Genomic DNA, 14,944 nt, shown 5'->3' with positions numbered 1-14,944 from the left:
TCATTGGTCCATACATTTTCTTACAACTGAATACACCATGAATAGCCACTAATAGAACAAATTTATCTGCAAAAAGATTTAAACCTATTAAACACTTCCTCATTCATTTCACAAATATGCATGATCTCATTTCCAATCTCAATTATGTCAATTTCCACTTACTTTTTCTAACAGAATCCCAATTATCGATTGGTTCAACCATTGCTCGTCTCAGTTATCCTAATTATTCGTTGTATGATGACTTTCTCTTCAAAGATGGTACTTGTACTATTCACGCTATTCCCACAAGGTTCAGTTCTTTCTCCTACTCTTTTCCACTTATTATTAATGACTTTCTTCCATTGACCGGAAATCCTATCCATAGTTTTGCTGATGACAGCACATTGCATTCCACTTTCCACTTTGAGACACCTTGCCCTGTACAAACAGCTTCAACTTCTTGAATATCCACTACCAATTGCTTAAATGCTGAGCTCCTGTAATTCTCCAGTGCGGCAAAGATAACTTAGTTGATTTCAATCCTTCTAAAACTCAGTCCTGTCTTATATCTCGCAAAAGGATTCTTCTGCTCCTATACTTATCATTGGTGACACTCCAATTTCTAGATGAGATCACATATTTCTATTATAGATTACACTGACTTCTTATCTCTCTTGGCATAAGCACATCACAAATATTCCTTCCTTCCTCTGCATCTAAAAAACTGGATTTTCTCTTTCGCTCTCGGCGTTACTTTTCTTTCAAAACAACTGTTCACTCTGTACAAATTGCAAATCCGCACTACCATGAAATATTGTTCCCACACCTGGGGTGGTGCCTACGAAACCTCTCTCAGGATTCTAGATTCCATTTAAAGGAGGGCATATTGGTTAATTAATGACCCATCTCTAACAAAGTCTCTCCACTCTGTCTCATAGATGTTCAGTATCTGCTACATGGCTTTTCTCTAGACACTTCCATGTGCACCGTTTTTCTGAATTGGCCTATATATGAATATATGAAATACTACTCTTCCATATCTCGCTGTTAAAATGAATAATATATATATATATATATACACTGTGCTGCCACTTTATTAGGTACACCCCCCCTGCTGTGCACACAAATGGTTTGTCCCAGAACGTTGCAAGTCACATGACCACAGTTGTGAATATTAGAACAACCTTTCTAATATCAGTTAAGCGTCAAACCGTAGCAATAATGGGGAAAAGGAGTGATCAAACGCACTTCGAACGTGGCATGGTAGTAGGTGCAAGACGTGCTGGACAAAGAATCTCTGAAACGGCAGTTCTCCTGAACTTTTCACGCACCACAGTTTCAAGGGTGTATCGAGAATGCTGCAACGAACAGAAAACATCCTCTCAACGGCACTCCTGTGAAAGAAAATCGCTTGTTGATGAGAGAGGTCAGAGAAGGATGGCTAGAATTGTGCAAGCAAACAGACGGGCCACAATGTCGCACATCACGTCAGAATACAACCTTGGTGCGCAGAACAAAATATCGCAACGGACCACTAGTCGCACTTTGTCGCGAATGAGCTAAAACAGCCGACGGCCACAACACGTACCTTTGTTATCAATGAAGAACAAGAGAGCATGCCTCCTATGGGCACAACAACACCAGCACTGGACTATCGAGGAGTAGAAAACAGTTGTTTGGTCTGACGAGTCAAAGTGCTTGGTGCATCATGTTGATGGAAGGCTCAGAATTTGGCGAAAACAACATGAATCCATGGACCCGTCATGTCTGACGACTACTGTGCAAGGTTGTGGGGGCAGTGTTATGGTGTAGGGAATGTTTTCTTGGCACACGTTGGCATTCAGACGTGAATCTATGATACCCATAGATTCACGTCTGAATGCCACATCGTTCCTAAACATCGTTGCTGACCAAGTGCATCCGTTCATGTTGACAGTTTATCCTCAGTCATATGGTTACTTCCAGCAGGATAATGCGTCGGTACACAAAGCCCGAATCACTAGGGAATGGTTCCAGGAACATGACAATGACTTTTCTTTGTTGCAGTGGCCCGCTCAGTCCGCGGTCCTATTGAACATCTTTGAGATGAGCTGGAAAGGGCTGTTTCGCAGCAGGCCTACACCTCTGTTGAATCTCAAGGAACTATGTGACACACTCATGTCTGCATGGTACTCCATTCCTGCACAACGTTTTCAGCATCTTGTTCAATCCATGCCTAGACGAATTCAGGCTGTTTTGGTATTTGTCATATAGTACAAAGAAACCACAGGCTTTAGCTACATCGGCAAAAAAAAAAAAAAAAAAAAAAACGTAGGTACAGTTGACCATTGAATTTCTTAAAAAACTGTCAGCCTCAACTACCTACGAAGGCAACTTGTTTCAGCAATCAACTCGCTGGCTAAAAGGAAACTTCCTAAAATCTGGTCTAAACATCCCCTTGAATTTTGAATTTATGGCCTTTAGTTCCGGAATTTTTTATAACAGTGAAAATTCCGCCTTCATTCATTTCCCCTCTCAGAGCATTATAAACCTCAATCTGCTCAACTTTAAGCGTTACTTTTCGCAATTGGTTCGAAATGAACTGTGAATGTCCACGTTTTTCTTCTTCAACTCCTAAAAAAATGAGAGTGATGGGAAATGGACAAAGTTTCACGAAAAATCTTGCTATAATGGATATGGTTAGACAAATCGTATTATTTTATGTATAAATTTCAGTTATATTTTTTCACTGTATTTCCAATGAAATTTTAGGCGGGGCTAGTTAAGTAATATTTTTATCTTGAATTTTAGAATAAAATCATTGTTCTGCCCTTTACAATAGAAAGTTAATACTCTTTTTTAAAGACTCCCCTTTCAAATCCTCTCATTTCTGTGCAATGAAGTGCGTATAGCAAACCTCGAATGAAAATAGCCAACAGGCTATTTTTTCACTCTGTAGCTTCACAATGTTCAACTTTATAACATCATGAAGAAACCATGAAGTCTTGAACATCCTTGAAATCAGCTAACTCATTCCTGCTGAAACAAAACCCATTGTGTTATACCCCGTAAAAGGAATTCCAATGTAGGCGTTAAAGTTAGGTTAGAGCTAAATCCTTATGTGATCTTGACATTCATATTAACATTAGGAAAATATTAACATATTAACATGCAGGGAAATTCTGCAGATTTTAGTTCGAATGATTTCTGCCATCTGTGAATCGCTTTCAGGAAATGTGATAGCTACTTATGATTACCCCTCACCTCAATTAGGCACTTTTAAGTATAATATTATTTTTCATTGATACATTTAGGGGAAGATGAAACAGAATTGCTTCTGAAACAGCAAAGGGCATTATTGGCACACCCAGGGTCCTGAGCTGGATATCATCATTCTTCTCTTTCTTGGTGATTCTCTTCTACTTTTGACTCTCTCTCTTTCTCTCTCTCTCTCTCTCAGGGTAACTCGGGAACCTTTTTTTTTTTTTTCCCCGGTGCAGCATAAGCCTCAGACTTCCTTGCAACATATGGCTATTAATAATAATAATAATAATAATAATAATAATAATAATAATATCATATTAGAGACAATAGAAAGTTGTTGGATAAAAAGCAGTTTGTCGCACGATTGTGAAGGGCGTAACTGCCATGCCGCTAACCGCGGAATTGCGGGAAGGCTACTGATCAAGGGGAGGCGTCCAGTGAAAACATATACGAATGACAAATTAATCCGTACGATGAACTCCGCAGTGTATTTTTATGTTTTTGTAGTGCCATAATAGGCACTTCCGATTATAGTCGAACGCTCTCCCCTTATGTATGGATTCCGTACTGGAAAGGAAGATTGAAAAAATTGGGTTTTTTTTTTTTTGATATGAATATACAATACAGTATTTTCAATGTAGCAGGTATTATTTGTAGGATTATGATTTGCGACTTATTATCTAGTTTTTGGTTATCCTTTAAAAATGGGGATATTCATTTTTAATAACTTTACTGCATTTGATTATTAATAATTTATCATGGATAATTTTATATTAATATTAGAAAAATTTACTGTAATTTTCAAATTTATAATGTAATGTACAGTAAATGAGTTTCAAATAATTTTATGTAATCGGAAAAAATCGATTTTAGTATCTCTGTTATGGCATTTTGGATATAAATACCATAATAAAGACAATATAAACAATATGCATGGATGATTGTGGGAACTTTGTGTACAAACAAAAAACTGGAGCCTTTGCTTGCAATATACTTGCATATATGTTTTTAGTAACGTATATATAAAAACAAGGTGGCAAATTTGCGTGAAGCCCTTGATAATATGATAATTTCACGAATGATCCACGTTAGATTCATTTACGTTTCCAATTTTTAAATAAGGGCACAGGGGAGGAAATAATCCAGTATCCCCGAAAGGTGTGATAATATTTTCAATTTTTATATACAGTGATTGCTATTTATAACTGTCACTAAACAACATATATGAAAATAAATTCGTAGAGGTACGATACTGCAATTTAAATTCGATATTCTAATAATAAGCAGTTCTAAGTTCCATTAATTAATGGTGATGGATATTTATTTTATTTTATTAACTTTATTTTATTTTTTTTTTTGACAAATGTAAAATTTTGTTAGACCCTGAGTCTAACAAACCCTTCTTGTTGATCTGTTACTGAACCTGCAGAGGAAAGTATATGGCAGACTAATAGATCTATAGTTATCCCTGGGGTTATCTTTTGATTTCAGCACTCTATCAAGAAACCTTGCAGTTTTTCTCCCCTCCTTTTCTTCCTTGCATGAGCATTTCTTAAATATAACAAGCATATCTAAGAAGTGGGTATCGCCTTTGGACATTCTAAAAAGTCCGTTTTCCCTTTATCAGCATGTATTTCTTTCTTACAGAGCTATTGTATATCTAGTACGAGAATGAAAATCAATTTTTGATGCTTTGCGTAGCAAATATCTCGACTGCTAAAGTTTAGAATTATAGGAAAAATAAATAAAACATTAGTTCAATATCATTATTTTGAATTTCCATATTGTGTAGAATTATCTGAATGTAAAGCACCCATTCTAAGAAACTAGAAACATTCCTTAAAAAAATAAATAAACTGAAATTCAGTTTTTTTAAGCAAACTGAAAAAGGGGTCATTCCCCTGGCCATACGCTGAAATTATAATTATCAATTTATTTTATTTATCTGGCAATTGTAACCTAGCGAAATGAATTTTCCCCAGGCTCCGCAAAAGTTCGTGGCACTAGTGGGTGAAATGAACTTTTGTGGTGATATAATTACTACGTCACTCTGCTGAAAAGTTCTTAGATTCCCATTGCACATCAAAAGTTCGTATAGCGTTAGTTGGTTCAAGTGGAGGTGGATATTTTAAAAACCTCAATAATATTAAAATTCAATTTTAAAAACCGCAAATAAAATTTAAAAACCTCAATTGCAGTTAAAATCCAACTCCAGAAGGGCTAAAGGGAACAAATGAGACGAATCGGTCAATACTGGTGACAATGCTTTTAATTTTGACCAATCAATGTACCGATTGGTATCGACTATGTAGAGTAGTGAGTGAAAATCAAATGTTGATTTGGTGTCAATTTAGTTTGCAAAAATTGCTGCATAAAATCCTTTATTCCAAAATGCCATGCTTATGATTAAACGCATTTTTATTAATAGTCGCAATTGACAACGCTGACTAATGTGACAATTTCTTTTTTCAACAAAAAAAAAAAATTGTGACCTTAAGTCATCGAAATGAAGTTTATTAATTAGTTTGTTTAATGTGAGAAATTATTAGTTAGGTAGGTAAATGAGAGAGCTTAGGTAAAATAATGCAATTTTAATTTTAGAATTTTATACGAGTATATGCGAGTGGGTCACAATTCTATTAGGAGTGGACTAGAAGGCACAATATGGCCGCTGCAACCCATGCGCCATTAAACAACAACAACAACGACGACGACAACAGTGGACTAGGCTTTTCAAACAGGTAGCGCATTCTATTACTGTACTGATTTTTATTGTCGTTTTAATTTCGAGAATCATGGATTTTTTGTTCGTTGTTGTTGCTTTCTTTTTTGGAGAGGATTCTTGGAATACACAAAGGCACTTATTGTAAGATTGAAACTTGAAGAAATGTTCAACAACGAACAACAACAGTGGACTAGGCTCTTCAAACAGGTAGCGCATTCCATTACTGTACTGATTTTTATTGTTGTTTTAATTTCTGACAGAAAATCATGGATTTTTCGTTCGTTGTTGTTGAACATTTCTTGAAGTTTCAATCTTATAAGAAGTGCCTTTGTGTATTCCAAGAATCCTCCCCAAAAAAGAAAGCACCTACTCAGTATTTTACATCTACATTCACACATGAGGAGTTATTAAGGAAGGAAAATGCCAGAAGGTTATCAAATTGTAGCAGGGTAATTAATGATTTTGTAATAACTGAGAGCAAAGTGGAGGAGAAATTGTTGAAGTTAAACATAAGAAAAGCACCTGGGGTGGATGGGATCTATCCAGTTATATTAAAGGAAGTAAGCAAACCGTTAGCCATAATTATGAGAGCATCTTAGACTCAGGGGAGGTCCCCACGGATTGGAGATGGGCCAATGTATCCCCAATTCACAAAGGCGATCGAAGGGTGACACGAGTAATTACAGACCAGTCAGTTTAACTTCTATTCCGGGTAAAATAATGGAGAAACTGGTTAACGATGCATTGCAGGATCATCTAGACAAGATGCAGCAATAATTCAGACACAGCATGGGTTTGTTAAGGGAAAGTCTTGTCTGACATATTTTATTGGATACTATGATGTGGTTACAAAGTAACTGGATGCAAAAAATAATTCTGATATCATATACTTGGACTTCAGGAAAGCTTTTGACACTGTTGCGCATGGAAGACTACTGTACAAATTGGAGCAGAATGGTATTAAGGGTAAGTTGCTACAATGGATAAAAGGGTGGTTGAGTGGGAGAAGATAGAGAGTGGTAATCAATGGGCGCTGCTCTTCGTGGACTAATGTTATTAGTGGAGTTCCACAGGGTTCGGTGTTGGGCCCACTGATGTTTTGTATATTTATCAATGATATTGATGAAGGATGTTGGACTCACCTTCCAGCTTCACTATGTTAGGATGAGTCAGAAGACGCACGCGGCACTTTCGGCAGTGCGTCAGGAGCTCGTTGGTGTGCATCAGCTAGCGCTGCTTTTTCGGTACATCCTGAGGTGCATTACCCCTATCCCTCTCTATGCATCTGAAATTTGGTCATCTGCTCCTGCCTCCCACCTAAAAAAGTACCTCAGTGTGGAATATTGGTTGCTCAGATGGGTGAACAGGGTGGTGGGTCACCCTTTTACCATCTCTAGATCCATCCTCCAAGCTACTCTAGGGACCACTCCCTGGAGACTTCTCATTACCACAAGAAACGTACTCATGCTAGCTCGGCTTATCACAGGCCGAATAGATGCTCCATCTGTATCCACGTTAATCTCTGGCACAAAGAAGACAAGAGGTGAACGCCGCGACTCCTGCCAGCCTCTCCGGTTTACACTTACAAACATTGATTCCCTTAGGGGTATGTTTCTGGCCAACTGCCTCCAAATCTATAATAAGCTAGGCATCAACCCTGATAACTTCTGTGAGGACAAGCTCTACAGAAAGGAATGCCTCAAGAACTGTTACCAACTATTGAACCTGTGACGACCGCCTACACCTGGACTTTTTGCTTGCTGCATTTTTATTTTTATTTTTTTTTTCTATTTATTTGTTTATTTTTTTATATTTTTTTAAATTCAGATGCATATTGCTATAAACTTTGTTTTATTTGAAGCGAATGTAGGTTCAATTATGTAAATATCTCGGGTCGAGCACGCATGTACTCTTGTACACTGTACATGTGGTTCCTCGCACCTCAGTATGTAAATCTCTCACCCTCCTGGCACACCGTCCCGGGATGACCCACAGTTTCTTGTGGTTAATAGACAGATAATAATAATAATAATAATAATATCAGGCTTAGTGTCGAAGTTTGCAGAAGGTACAAAGGTTGGCAGGGTTGTTAATGACAGTAATGGCAGTGTGCTACTGCAACAGGATCTAGAAAATTTGGACAGATGGGCTGAGAAGTGGCAACTGAAGTTTAACATTGACAAATTGAAAGTACTGCATATGGGTAGAAGTAACCCCAGAGGAACGTACCAATTGTATAGTACTACACTTAGGATGGTAGAAATGAAAAAGACCTGGGAGTAATTGTGCAGTCAGATATGAAGTTTTCTGAGGAATGCAGACAGGCTGCAAGAGCAGGTCATGGGGTTTTGTCAGAAATTTTAGCAGAGAAAAGGAGGTGATTATCCCTTTGTATAAGGCAATGGTCAGGCCACGCCTTGAGTACTGCGAACAGGTCTGGAGGCCTCATTTTAAGAAGGATCTGGATTTGTTCGAGCGTGTACAGAGAAGGGCAACAAAGATTGGTGAGGGGAATGAAGGGATCCTCTTACCAAGAGAGGCTTAAGTTCTGAAAATTGCAGCGGCTGGAGACTAGGCACCTGCGAGGTGATCTGATTGAGGTGTATAAGAATGGGTTGAGCACGCTGAATTGTGATGGGATTCTTCCACTTGTTCAGATTACGAACCTAAGGAGGCTTAAATTCAAATTGAGGAAAGACAGTTGTAGAATAGATGTGCGGAAATTTGCCTTTAGCCAGCGGGTGGTTAATTGCTGGAACAAACTTCCATCTGTCGTTGTGGAAGTTGATAGCTTAAATAAATTCAAGGAGGAACTGGACAAACATTTAGAGGGAATGATTGTGTGAATTTTTTTTTTTTTTTTTTTTTTTTTTGCTGGCTGATGCTACATAAGCTCATAATGCTTGCATCGCATACCTCTATTGCTGTTGCTATTACTAAGTCTGCCAAAAAAAAAAAAAAAAATGATATTAGGGTCCCCTGTAAATTATTACAACTACCCATATTTATTTTGTCTGCAAATTGCGTGTGTTCTCTTGTCGATTTGCCTGTTTTCTGGACGAAAAAACCCCAGTTTCTAGGGGGAAATCCTTGCTATTTACACCTGAGACCGTCTAATTCAGCCACGGAGTGAAAAAATCCCACTAAAGTTCTTTGTGTCATCGACGGGTTCAAACCCTGTGTGTCGAACCTTTTCTACCCGATGGGGGGAAGGATGGTGACGATACCACTGTGCTACCACGCAGACACCTAGTAAGTCAAACAATCCCACTAAAGTTCTTTGTGTCATCGACGGGTTCAAACCCTGTGTGTCGAACCTTTTCTACCCGATGGGGGGAAGGATGGTGACGATACCACTGTGCTACCACGCAGACACCTAGTAAGTCAAACATTCGTCATTTTATAAATCATTTTCGGGAGACTGATAGTATTAATAACAAAAAAAACACACACACACCGTAGACGCGCTAAACCAATGTGAAAAAATTCATCGAAACTTCAGAATTCTCCAAGAACCAAAAAATAAGTTGATATCAATCGTCATATGAAAGTGCTCATAGGACAATAAAATAAATTAGGCTTGCGTGCATGTCGCATTCAGGTGGTCCATGAACTGAAAGAACCTAACAGTGGTGCAAGGATGTGATACTGCAACTGGCTGCGAAATTTTACACGTTACGACATCAAAACCCTAGACCAGGGGTGGTGAACCAATCGCAAGCATATGAAAGTATGATTAAAAAAAAAAAAAAAAAGGATTATTTTATTCGAAGACAACTTTGTTTTATGGTCTATCAGCCGTATCTAGCAGTGATTTTCAACCTTTTGTCAACTCTTACTAGTTAGACAAAAGAAAAGTATAACTGTATACAGAATTATACAGCGACAAAGTTCTCAATGAAACGTTAAATATTGTTATCTTTTTTTTAGAATAACAATAAAAGCTACTTATCAAATTTGGCCAGTTTTCTTTTTTCTGCAGCATGCAAAAGTTGTTATATTTTTTCATCATCATCAGCCATTTTCAATCCACTGCAGGATGGAACTGGAAAGTTGCTCTCCAGCAACTTTCCAGTTCCTTCTTCGCGTCATTTTTTTAACTTCTACGGTACTTGAAATTGTTATATTTTTGTTTCAACTTATTTCTGGCACGCAGGGCAGTAAATATTCGCCATCGCTGCCCTAGACCATGATTTTTTTCCTCCTCTGACAAGCAATGGTTACATTTTTCTGCTTTGCAAACAGTAAAATTAATTGCACGTAGAATTCTAAGAATATCCTATCATTTCTGAAGAACCCCTGCACCCAGTTAAAATCGAAGGCACTATGTCATGAAAGCATATTGCTGAGTGAATGTTTTTCAACGAAAAAATAAACATTGAACCATACCAAGAGATTACCACACATTTTCTTGCTTTGTTAGAAGGTGACAGATAATGCTGGTTCTAACATGACGGTGCAACCTGAATACGGCCAATTCGACTATAAATCTGTTAGAAGAATATTTTAGGCATTACATTATTTCAAAAGGATTATGGCCATTGGTTTCCTCCAAATTAACAACTCTGGATTACGTTTTGTGGGAAACCTTAAAAAAAGGTGTATAGAGATCATTCATAATCGCTGAAGTCGGCATCCAAACATAGATCTTCGGCGAGTGGAGAACAATATCAGGACAGAAGCGCGCGGTTTCGTGCACGAGGTGGACATTTTCGACACTTATTGTAATTAATGCCTCTATGAAAGTATTATTAAATAAATCATTCAATTTTTATTTAAATTCTATTTTTGCTCCTGCGTATATAGCGTTTCGTTTTAAATTGATAACCATGTATTTTTCCTGTCTAAATAACCTTTTCATCATGGCATATCTCTAATCAAATAACCAACAAATGCATTCCAGTATTTGCATTTTTGGCTCACCCACATTAATAAAGAATCATAATAAAGTGAGCAATTATCAGCTTTCAATCAACATCTCGTGTTTATTGCTGACGCATTCTCTTACGTTGAGCAAGTGATGAAAATCACTTAGATGAAAGAGGGGAACGTCGGCTGTTTCATGAGTGGCTTAGGAATGAAGAGGATCAATAACTCCCGCCTTCCAATCTGTAGATGTCAAATGCAAGTAGGCTGGGAGCATCGCCATTATTGAAGCAGTCAACTCTTCCCGGAGTTCGACGTCACGTGATCGTGAGAGCAGGAGGCGCGTAGCTGCGCTTTTGTTCCTGTGATGCAGGACCTCAACGGCGGAAGCTTTTCAATGACACACTGTACGTATAGCGAAAGAAATTAATAGCCGGTATTTAATGTGCACTGACTGGTCATTTGCTTGGTCATTTGTTATCTGCCTCCAAGCTTTGAGGAAAAGGGCGGGGGAGAGGGGGGGGTTCAGCTGCAAAGAGGGTGTCTACCATCGATTCCACTGGGCAACAGAGTGTTTCGTGCAGGGGTTTAAAGCTAGACGGCCCAAAGCCGCCATGACGCGAATGCGCACTATGGTAGAATAATAATATTGGTATAATTATTGCTATGGTATAATAATACCATAAATGAAAGCCAACGCTGGCTTTCATTTACGAAAAACAAACAATTCATTACTCTTTGGGTGAGTTTTATATAGCGGTTTTGAAGAACTGCGATGTGATTAAAGGTTTAGCGTCATTCTGCAAACTTGTAAGATGCTGTTGGTGGTCATCCTAAATGTGAATACTGTTCTGGCATATTTCATTCCGTCCACTGATTTTTAAAAATAACAACTATAAGAGAAAATACTTTTCTTTCATGAAGACAGTGGAAAATACACTGAGTGATCACTGAATTATGACCACCTACCTAATACTTCGCAGGTCCTCAGTACAGCAGCTATCAGACATGGCATTGATTCAACAAGATGTCGGAAGCATTCGTGAGGTATGGCCAACTAAGCTGTGTGTAATGCAGTCACCAATGTAGGTATGGAGGTGATTGGTGTATCCAGATGCCTGATATGAGTTTCCATAGTGTCTCTCTATGGGATTGATATCGGGGGAGTTCGGAGGCCAATTGATATGCTGGCTGAAAGTCAGAACTGTGTTCCTCAAACCATTCCTGCTCAACAAGTTCCCGATGGCTCGGCGCATTGTCATCTTGGAAGACACCATCGCAATTAGGGAAAAAGTGTAACATAGTTGGGTGTACACAGTCAGCAAGCAGTTGACGATAGCGGAGACCACTGATACGTTGTTCCACATGCACCAGGGGTCCAAGTTCCTACCAGTGAAACATGCCCCACACCATACAACCGCCTTTACGGGTCTGCACTTTTGATACCATGCATGATGGATCAAGAACCTTATGTTGTTGACGCCAAATCCGTACACGACCATTCACGGTGTGGAGTAAATAACGTGACTCATCCGACCAGTACACCTTCTAACGTCCAACTTGCATGCTCTTTGGCGAGTCTTTTATGCCGATGAACCTTGGTTAGGACAGGATGCCGTAGGGGTCGTCTGCTGGCATAGCCCATACGTGCGAACGTGCGACGTATGGTCATGCCAGATATTTTTCCAGGTTGGCCCATGTTGTATTGGGTAGTCAACTCTTTAACAGTGCTGCGCCTGTTCGCCTGTACGAGTCGTCGGACCCGGCACTCACCTCTAACATCAACCTTTCGCTGACCTTTGCAGTTTTGCTGTCGGGTCGTTGTTTGACCATTTTGACGCCAGTCCTGATACACTTTAACTACGGCGGCTCTCGAACACCCCACCAGTTCAACCGTTTGGAAAATCGAGGCACCAACTTGTCGAGCACTCACAATCTGTCCTTTATCAAAGTCCGATAAATCTTTCCTTTCATCCATCACGCTCGGAATTTTACTATCTACTGAACCACTGACACCTTATCCATGCTACGTAGGTCGACTAACTCCGCACTCTCATACCTCACGTGGTCAACGGGTCGCATTCAATATTCATAGGGTGGTCATAATTCAGTGATCACTCAGTATATAAAATAGGAATAGAAACAAGTAAAACTGAACTATTATAAAACGCGATCTGTAATCAATCGTGTTTATAGCTCTATTACTAATGCTTTACTGTCAGTTATTATTTTTCTTGCCGGTCCATAGGCATCTTCTCTTTGCTAATTGGCAAAAGATGAGTATTGTTTACGTACGTTGGACTGCATATATAGTCGAACCTATATATTGCACCGTTCCTTGTTTTATTTATTTTTTTTTTTTTTGTTTGTTAAAAGGTTAGGGGTCGAAATGAAAATTTTTATGAAACGGAAAGCTCGTTAATAAACTATTTTTATTTTTAATAATCAAATATGTACATGTCATTACCGATGTGTGTGATGAAACGTAAGGGGTGTTGTGGTGCTCTCATCCATCCGGTAGGCGTTTTTATTCATGCAAAAGAGAATAAAAACACCTACCATCTATCACTTAAAGGAATGTTACCACCGCAATGAAAATGATTTTGGTACAAACGATCTTGTTTGAACTGGGTTTAATCGTTTTCTATCTACATTGTTACAATGGAGATGCTACCAAAAACGAAAAACTAATGCGCCTGATATGTAATGCGCTGAGTACGTTAACTAACTTGTTTAGTTTTCTGTGATCAGTGGTGGGAGTAAGTGGTTGTGTCTTGCTTTGCATTTCATTTAATAATAAATTTTGTATTAAATTTATTAAAATTTCAAACAAACAGTTTTCAGAAGCTCTTAAAGCACTGGCGAAAGCAATGGGAGAAGTACTGAACATTACTATAGGAGCACACTTGGAAGGGTATTAAGCTGAAAATTTTTTGAGTAAAATATTTTGTTTCTTTTAATATCATTTTCGATATTCAGACCAAGAATGTTTTTGCAGAAATTTCCTTTTCTTCCTTCTTTCGCCTCTGTGCATCATGAAGAAAAAATATTCAGCAAAACTGTTAACATCATTAAAAAACCATCATTAACAAAAATGAGCACTGGTCACTACGTTTGCTTTTCGTGAATTATGGCGGGCTTACTCAACGCGACCGAGAAAAGGCTTCAATTCATTCGCACCATCATCAGTTGCAAGACCTATAATACACCAGAAACGTTCCTTTTCTCCTTCTATTTTCATATTTCTGTGCAATGAATGACAAAAACTGGGATTAATTTGTGGTATTTTTATGGTTCTTCAAAAAATATCTTCATATTGCCATAATAGACAAAGAATTCGAAGTACCAATCAAGCGAATAAAAAAATAGTTATCGAAATTCGATACAATAGCTGCCAATAAATACTGTATTTGAATATCCACAAGTAGTTCACGAATAATAGAATTCATGTAATTTTTTTTAATTTTATGTATGTACCGTATTTATATTTCTTTTAAGAAATAAAAAAATGTATATAAATATATATTCCCTTGAAGAAAGTATTCTAAATAGTCCCTTCTCGCTGGGGACTATAGTCATAACACCAGTTGAAATAAACTATAATTCAAATTTAAAGATTCTTTCTTTAAATCATATTTTCAGAAAAAACCGGCTCATGTCAAGATAGGTTGGTTTTTTTTCGTTTTAGATAAGCGCTAAGACCATAGAAAGTCAGCGCATAGTGTTTATAAATGGTTGCACCATAGGTCAGTTTGCAAGCAAGAGATAAAACGCTAGTTTCTCAGTGGGAAATCTGTATACCCCCTGCATAAGACCACCTACCTACAGCCCCGAGCGAAATTTTTTTTTAAAAAGACCCCCTTTTCTTTTTTCTTTTTTTTTTTAAGAACCGAACGTCAGATCAAATCAAAACGTCATCAAACGCGAAACGAGTGATGAAGACATTATTAAAGTGAACCAAAATTCTAACATCAATGTATTCACAGGAGTACATTCTGACAATAACTCGTTAGAATGCACTCCTGTTGACAAAAAAGGCGCTACATAAACAAATTTAAACGAGGTGTTGTGTTGCATTACATGTACTGCAATTGTACTGAATTGCTGTCTCGTGTTACTATATGCACAAAC

This window comes from Mastigoproctus giganteus, chromosome 5 (genome assembly GCF_048544385.1).
Source record: "Mastigoproctus giganteus isolate SK-2022 chromosome 5, ASM4854438v1, whole genome shotgun sequence".
Lineage (NCBI taxonomy): Eukaryota > Metazoa > Arthropoda > Arachnida > Uropygi > Thelyphonidae > Mastigoproctus > Mastigoproctus giganteus.
Note: the sequence above shows the minus strand (reverse complement) of the source record.